The following is an 8,486-nucleotide window of genomic DNA, read 5'->3' on the forward strand; positions in this document are numbered from 1 at the left end:
GGCACGCCGCCGCCGCGACGATATGTCCCGACAGGAACAGGACGCCGCGGGTTCCCTTCCAAAACTACGCCTGAGCCGGGGCGGCACCCAAGCTGAGGCCCCTGCCGCGGCCCCGCCCACGGCGGCCTGCTGCACTCTCACTTGCAGACACCTCTGGCAACCTCCGACAGCCAGGCGAGAGGAGCCTCTCTCGAAGGACCAAGTGCGGCAGATATGGGCAGGCCGGGTAGCAAAAGCCCAGGACGGATACGGACGCCTGACCCAAAGCGAGTCGGCCTGACCCGTCCGATCAGTCAGAACGAGCGAAAGAGAGAGAAAGTTGATATTATTTGTCATTCCCTCCACGACAAGCAGAGAGGACCTGACAAGCCGCCGGCTCGCAAGCGGATCCCATCCGCGCCCATATTAGAGCAGAAAAACCACTATTTTCTCCACACACCATCTGTCCAAAAACGCCACACTCGGCGTGGTGGAATTCCAAGCACGTTCCCCCCGTTCCCCCATTTACACTTGCAAAATCGAGCACCGCCCAGTAGACAATCCCGCGCGTTCGCTGCTGCAGAGCGGCAGGGTCCCCACCGCCGCCCGCGCACGGAACGTATCACCGCGAACGAGACAGGGCAGGGAGGCAAATCAACAGAAATACCTCCGTGTCACCCGCTGACCTACTGAGCCCCCCTGTATGTTTACACCCCGCCCGCGGTGAACTCTCGCGACCCTGCGGGAGCGTCAACCCAGCAGTCTAGGAGCCGCCTAGTCGCGCATCTCTCAAAATATCCCCAGCCGCCGAACTCAAACAAGATGCCACCACCAACTGCACCGGGAATGCGGCCGGCCGGTCCCTCGCTCGCTCCTGGCTTGCTCGCTCAGCCGTCGCGTCCCCGCCGCCGCAGCTCCCGCGGCACAACAAAAGCAGACGGCGCCGCCCCGGTCCCCCCGAGCTAATAAATCGACCGGATACGAAAACAAACAACGTGTCAAATGCGGACGCCACCCTCTGAACGAGACAGGGATTTTCTTACATTATTATTTTTGAAAACGTCCGCACATGGCCGCAGCATGGCTGTGAAGAGAGTATAGTACAGTGGTACACCACTCCCTCAATGCCGAGACACATACTACCGGCCCCGGGCGGGCGGAGCGTCGCGCATGCCTAGTCACAAAAACATCCTGGACAAAGGACGCTATAGCAGCGATATGCCACCAGTAAGGCCCGTTAAAAAAAACTAGACAAAAAACCAATCCCCCTCCCTGCAAGGTGAAATCGCAACACGAGCTGCCCTGGCCCGCTGAGACACATTTTGAATGTAGAATTCAAAGCAGCTGAAAACGGGAGGAGAAATCCGGAAAGTACTGACGTCAAACTCCAAAGAAATTTTCTCCATCGAAATTCGTCTCGAAGTCCGTGCACCCCAACTGAAGTTCGGCCGAAAGCCTCGTCAAAAGCTTAGATAACTTCAAATATCGCCAACCGAAATGCCAGAGGAGACGCTACAAGAATCAAGCCTGTTTCCCGTTTGAAACAAATATGGCTGCAAAAATTAAATACGGAGCCCGCCTTTCTTTCGTCTCCAGCCGTGAAACCATTTTGAACGCTCTTCGCGGCCGCGGCGCCGAACCGCAGAATGAAAATAACGCGATGCCATGGCCGCGGCCGCGGGCCGCGCGGGGCGCAGAGCATCCTGGAGAGACCGCAGCAGGTGCACCGCACTCTACCCGGCGAAAAACCACTCACACGATTCATCAACAAATAGTTCTCAGACAGAGAAGAGGCATCGCCGGAGCCCCGGAGCCACGTGTACTGCGCGCGCGGCGGGGCACGCGAGCGAGTGCACGGCTAACGTCACAACGCGAGCAGACAAATTGCCGAGAGTTAAAGCCCGAGTGATGGGCACTCAAAGTGACCTCTCCTTCTACTCTACCCAACCTCCTTAAGTAGCCTGTCTCACTGCCGAGAGCGCGACCCCCCTTGTAAAAGCTTTTTGAGGAGAAATTACGAGTGTGGTGGCGGAGAGTACAGTAACTGTAACGCCCACATTGACGAGGTGTGAATGTAGAATACTGTTGTTTTGTTCTGAAGAGTGCCTGCTGTGCCCCCCACGGAGAAGAGAGAGACAGAGAGAGAGAGAGAGAGAGAGAGAGATAGGAAAGTGTGTGGCGCACGCAGGCTGCACTGCTCAATGGCGACAGGTCATTCAATATCGGCGCTATTCACGAGGGAGGGAGAGCGAGAGCGCGGTCTAGTTACATCACTGCTGTGTCACCGAACACTGAGGTCCAGGGTTGTTAACGATATTTTATCGTGTAACGACGATACGACGATATCGATACGATTTTTGTATCGATATCGTAACGCGTTACTTTTTCGGCCGACGGTGTATCGTAACGCGATACGATATGGAGGACACGTAACGTCGTAACGTCGATACGATACAAGCGATTTTACAGTCGGACAGGAAATCACAAGGAAAAAGGGAAAACTTTGACGAACTCGAGCACATCTGAGAAGAAACTTCTCAGATTTTAAGATCTTTTCTAAAAATTTGGCAAGTTCCTCGGCTCCGTCTGAGGATACTTCCTCAAAATCTAAAGAGAATGCCTTCAAATATGGGAGTTCCTCAAATTTTTTCCATTTTCCTCCCAAAAATCAGACATTGTGTTGACTGGATAGCGCAATACCACCAATGTACTTGTTTTAAAGCTCTCTTTCTGTTTGAGACCGTATCGTAACGACGTTACGACGATATACCGTAACGTAACGCGTTACATTTCTGATCAGAGGTGTATAGTATCGCGATACGATAACTCGGAGTGAATGTTATCGTAACGTATCGCGATACATTTTTTTTGTATCGTTAACAACCCTGCTGAGGTCTACCACGCCGGCCGCCGCCGCGCAGGGCGCGGTGCGCACGAGGCCGCAGGGGGGCAAAGGAGTACATGAAAAACTACAGGGAAAACAGGGCGCTTGGCATGCTCTGCAAATCCAACTATTACATAGAGTGGAACAAAATATCCCAGTGATGCAAGAAGTACAATGCTCTCGTTTACTCCAGTTGGCAGTAGGAAAACGCAGCATAAGAGTAGAACATTTCCACTGACGCGGTATAGTAGAACAGGAACGTGCCACTCTTGCAACATTGGGAGGACTTTTCTACGGTTGTAAACACAGTGGGACAGTTTCTACTGTCATTTAAAGAGTGCCCAACCGGCGGGTATAGGCAAGCCCGCAACACGCACCACGCCAGCAGGTGGCTTGGCTTCCGGGTCCGGGTTAGAGACACTCAGAATCTTGCTCACCGCAAGAGCAGACTCGAGAGTCTCGACGGCAGAGAGTCTCTCTAGGAGGCCGGGCCCAGCGCCTCTTCCCCGCGGCCGGACTGCACGTCCACTCGTTCGCTTTTCACTCACACGCAAGGCGAGGCGGTGCGGCGGCCATCGACGCGCTTTATGTCCGCGTGACGCAGCGCGAGGAGGGTGTCTGCCGTGTCTGCACCCCACGCCATGACGTCATGGCTACACCGGCAAAAATAAAACAGGTGTTTCGAGCAGCATCTCGCAAGCTAAACTGCGCGCAGCGCCGGGTCGGTAAACTGTACATACGCAGAGTGTTGTCGGCCCCGGTTGTTACCACTAAAACCGCGGCACCGACCATGTGACTTCTGCTACAAACGACCCGGGGGTCTTTGGCCGGTCACGCTGTTGGAATAAGTAAAACAATAATTTCACAAAAATTACTCATTTGCTGTAAAATTTGGAAAACACCTGGTAGAGCTGATTTTTCATTGTTTTAATCTTAACGTCATGTGTGAATTAAAAATTGACAATGTCACATAGAAAAACGTCGAAACTAATGCATGACGTGATTTACACTCCTCAACACTTAAAAATTGAGTAACTTCAGCTTGTAGACATTAAGTTAGGGTTAAAGCCGAGTGCTACATGGTGTTTTCCAACATTGTTATGTTCAAGTGATACTCCGGAGCTAGCATTTGCTTTGAACCACTGAGTCACACAAAAAACGTGCGCAGCATTTGTGTTTATTAATACCAGTGCAAGCAAATATAAAACGCGCCGATGCGGTTTTATTGCAGCAGTGTATCATACTCGATTAAATAGTGCAGCGGCTGGGGAGGCACCGGCTGGCGCGCCCAGACCGCTAAACTAAACGGTTACCCGCGGCGGAAACCTGTTCGCTGCGCCGGCCGGCGTACCCGTGCCCGGTACCCTTGGGCCTCGCCGTGCCTGATGAGATACAACATCTCACGCAGCCACAACGTACTCTTGTGTTTTTTTAGGCAAGGGGGTCTTGTTTTTCCACGAATTCCTCCCCCCCCCCCTAGAAACAATAACAACAGTACCTAGGAAAATTCACCAATGGTGAAGGAGGCTTCTACCACCACGAGTCTACCAATATCTACAGCCTACGCGAGCATTCAGACATATCCGATAAGGAACAATCCAGAAAGATCGGCCATTATTCGCCGTTACAAATTCGATGAAACTGTCAGCGTCCCGCCCAAGCCAGCTTACCTGGCGCCTGGTGGGTAGGCAACATCTCGCCTGCAGTGCGTGCGTGTACTGCGGGGAGGCCTACCCCGAACCTCGCAGGCGCCCAGCGCGCGTAACTTACCGAATGCCTCATGAGAAACGGGGACGTACTTTCTCAAGACGACCCCTCCCTAACTATCTGCATTCTGTGGTCCCTTTTTCCGAAACCACAAAAAGTGTCTGAGGCCGATTAGATTAGAGACTAGAGACCTCGCTAAGGGATTAGATCCATAATAACGGATACGTTCAGTTGTGCCCCACAAATACAAGCTTCAGCCGACCGCACGCGCCGTTGCCGATAACACAACACAACGACAGAATACTTTATTTTCCCAGGGCAAACACGCTCCAACACACGAGTGGGGTCATCGCGTCAGGGCGGAGCGGAGGGCCTTGGTGGTCGGTCTGTACGTTCACACGCCCGGCTTCCGCAAGACAACAAACACAACCCGAACGCGCATTCGCACACACACGCACACACTCACACTCACGCCCACGCGCCACGCACTCGCCTTCCTCCTCCAAACACATTGTTTCCGTCCCAAAACGCCCCAGAGGCACACGACCGACAGGCAGGCCCCCCGCGCGCAATCACCCGGCAGCGCCAGGCAGGAATAATAACGAGAAAATAACTACAATCTTACATAGTCGGGCGATTGGGACGCATGACATGGCGGCGGTGATGGCATGAAGCTCTTGCGGAGGAGCGAGGGTTAGTTAGTCGTCGGTTGTCGGACCGGCAGGAGGCAAGGCACCTCGGCGGTGGGTGGCGTGGTTGGTGCAGGGGGCGCGGCGGGGGGTGGCGGAGCGCGGTATGGCACGGCCCCTCCCTGGGGCCTAATAGTGGCCCCGGGACCTGAGCGAGCTCTAGCGAGGGGGCGAGCGAGGCACAGAGGGAAAAACAGCAGCGGCACCCGAGGAGAGAGAGAGAGAGGGGGGGAGAGAGATCCTCGAGCCAGGAGGAAAAAAGGCAAAGGAGCATGTCCGTTAAGCCAGAGAGCAGCACTGAGGAGGTTAGCTCGCGTGTCATACGCCCGCCAGAGCTCTGCAGAACCGTTTTCGCAAAAGCGATAGTCACAGCCAGCAGTTATCGCGTGGAGCGCGCGCCGTTGAGCCCGTTCGATATATTTCCCTCTTTCCCTCTCTCTCTCCCCCTTTCTTCAATGACACGAGCAGGTAAAAGATGCAGCTGCCTGTGGCTTTTACACGATGAGATTCCTTCTCCATACAGTCTTTACAGGAAGAGGATGCTGCTGTTGAACGCCGCCGTTCGTCGGGTTTGATGTTGTGCCTGCGACGTGCACGCGCGTAAACTTGGATTCTACCACGTAAGTTTTCCCTCCTCCTGGACTCCTGGATGGATACGCCACATATCCGGACGCTCCCCTCCCGTTTGATCTGGAGCGGACAGAGTGTGTCCCTGGCCTGGGGCCGGGGGAGCCGGCGGGGCCGGGCATCAGCCTTCCTCAGGCGAGGGGCCCGTCGGGCGGGGCAGGGCGGTGACATCAGCCCGGCAGCAGCCTGCCCAGCCAGTTAGGTCACGGTGGCACATCTCCAAAACGGGTGGCCGTGCCCTGCTTACGACCAGGATGTGCTGCACCTGCCGCCGCTGCCGCGCAGGCTGCGCAGGCCCGGCAGGCAGACCCGGCATCACGTTTTATGTAAACACCCGCAGGCGCTCCAAAACAGGAGCCTGCTGCTATTGCAGTTTCGGCGGGTCGGATCGCCTACCCAAGGCAAGGCAAATGAGTGCACTGCTGCACGCAGCACAGCAGCACCTTTCTCTCACCCGCCGAGGACAAGGGCCCCCTCTGTGAGGCGAGTGGCCCGGGCGGGGCAGGGCGGGGACCCCGACCCGCGGCCCGACTCCGCACACCATGCGGCATCCGGAACAACGCCCCTGCCGCGCCGCGCCCGGCGTATCCAGCACACACACATACACACACACACACTCAGGGCCCACCCGGCAGCCGGCCCGACCGGGACCACCAAAACAACGAGCGTGAGCGCGCAGCAGGCAGCCAGGTGCAGAGCTCGGCCGGTCGCTAGCAGGACGCACCGGGCCCCTGCGGGGGTAGGCCGCCGGCCTCGTTCGTGCGCACCGGGGCGCAGCGGGACTGCCTACCCCACGGGCGGCCGGCCCGAGCAACACGATACGGCGCGGCGGGATCACTTTACGCGCACGTGAGAACGCACCGACGGCCTCTTATCACTCCGTGAGAACAAGAGTCCCTGAGCGCTGCACACGGTGCACACGGGCAGTGGCGCAGCGGGCCGGCGGGTAGGATCACCGGGGCCCTGCGCCGGACCGGCTGGGCCAGGAGCAAGAAGCCAGCATCTCACTCGACTCCTACAAGCCGCTTTCGGGGACACCGAGTGGGCAACCGATGCCCACCCGGTGAACGGCAAGAGACCCACATCAACAGCAGGGGACACGAAATGGCGCATATCGTGCGGGCAAAACTCCTCATCCCACGATGAACCCTCCGCGGGACGCCGCCGCGAGGTCTCTAAGGTCGGCCGGGTCCGACGCCCTCGCTAGCTGCGCCGCGCCCGCGGAATATGCCACTTCCCCTCCATTTCAGGCCTGTTATTGCGCACGTCGCAATTTCTCATCATCTCCAGCAGGCCGGGCCCCGCCTTGCCTTTCCCCCGCGGCGAGGCGAGACATGACAGCGCGCGCCGAGGATGACAGCCAAACAGCACATAACGAGTAGGGACGCGCCAAAAGTTTGTTTCCTTTCCTTTTCCGCGTCGGAGCCGCGCTGCTGCCTGGCGGCGCGGCGGCGCTCTGCTCTCACATGGATCGCGTGCAACGCCCCGCCCCGGCCGTCAGCGCCGTGACAGCCCGCAAGGGCACGGAGGGGTGAGACGGGGCGGGGCGGGCGTTGGTGAGGAGAGGGCGAAAAAGGGCGTGGTGGTTGGTGGTGGTGCTATGGTGGTGCAGCACAGTGCCCGTGGGGCTGACCTGCAGCCACGCCTCGACACCCCTCCCCTCCCAATCCCGTTGTCGAAAGGCCAAGCACAACGATGAGGTAAACCACAGGACAGCTAACAACGCGGCTGAAATAGGAAAACAAACACTTCGCCCGACGGATCAATTATTAGCTTTGCCAGCAGACGAAATGTAAACACAAGAGTTTTCGTCAACATTTTTTTGCGCAGGGCTGATCCAAACCACCCAACTGCCTATCCGGCCTGAAGAGGGGGTGAACAGCGGCAGCTCGCCGCGGGGCGTGGCGACCTCCACAGCAGCCGCCCCCACCCACCACCCCCAGCTACGCAGTGGCGCCAGGGTGGTGCCGCGCGGGGTGCGAGGGGGGGAAGGTCAAGGTGAGGCTGGCGGGGTGGACGAGCGAGGCGGCTTGGCTCTGAAGCGCTGGAGCAAAACAGCGCGCCAGCAGAGATATGAAGCCATACTCCCCCGGGCGGCGTGCCTTCGCAAACAGGGGATAAACTCGTCTCATTTTTTCGTCCCTTTCCTAAGTTAAGTTCGTGAGCGACGGCTCTAGTTCACCCGGGTTCGGCCCGGTGGCGGTGCGTTGTGTTTCGACTCAAGAGGCTTGGAGGGGGCAGAAGGCATCGCCGGAGCGTCTCAGCCAAGCCCGCCCCGCCACAGCCCCTGCGGCTTCGGCAACATCCGTTTCGCTCGCAGAGCAGCGACTGCCCGTGCCGCATTGAATGGGGTCCGGGCCGGGCCCGGGCGTAATCAGGTTTCCACACTCCAACACACGCGTCGGGTCGGGGCGGGCGGCTATGGGCTTCCAGAGGGGCCAGCAGCACCGCGCAGCACCGCGCAAAACAAGACGGTTAAATAATGCAACCTTGGCCGCGTGCGTGGGTTAGGGTTGAGTCGGGGTGGGGTGAAAACAGCACCCAAAATTCTTCATCCCCGCCTCGGAGCTAGCAGGGCGCGTTCCCTCGCCCCCCCCCCC

General features: G+C 57.7%; 1 protein-coding gene across 1 annotated transcript in view; it reads right to left on the reverse strand.

The window, feature by feature from the left end:
• The window catches only part of LOC113204282 (uncharacterized), a 16,573-nt gene that overhangs the window by 5,090 nt on the left and 2,997 nt on the right, over positions 1 to 8,486 (reverse strand). The window lies entirely within an intron of this gene.

Source organism: Frankliniella occidentalis, unplaced genomic scaffold, assembly GCF_000697945.3.
Source record: "Frankliniella occidentalis isolate FOCC.00 unplaced genomic scaffold, Focc_3.1 Scaffold150, whole genome shotgun sequence".
NCBI lineage: Eukaryota > Metazoa > Arthropoda > Insecta > Thysanoptera > Thripidae > Frankliniella > Frankliniella occidentalis.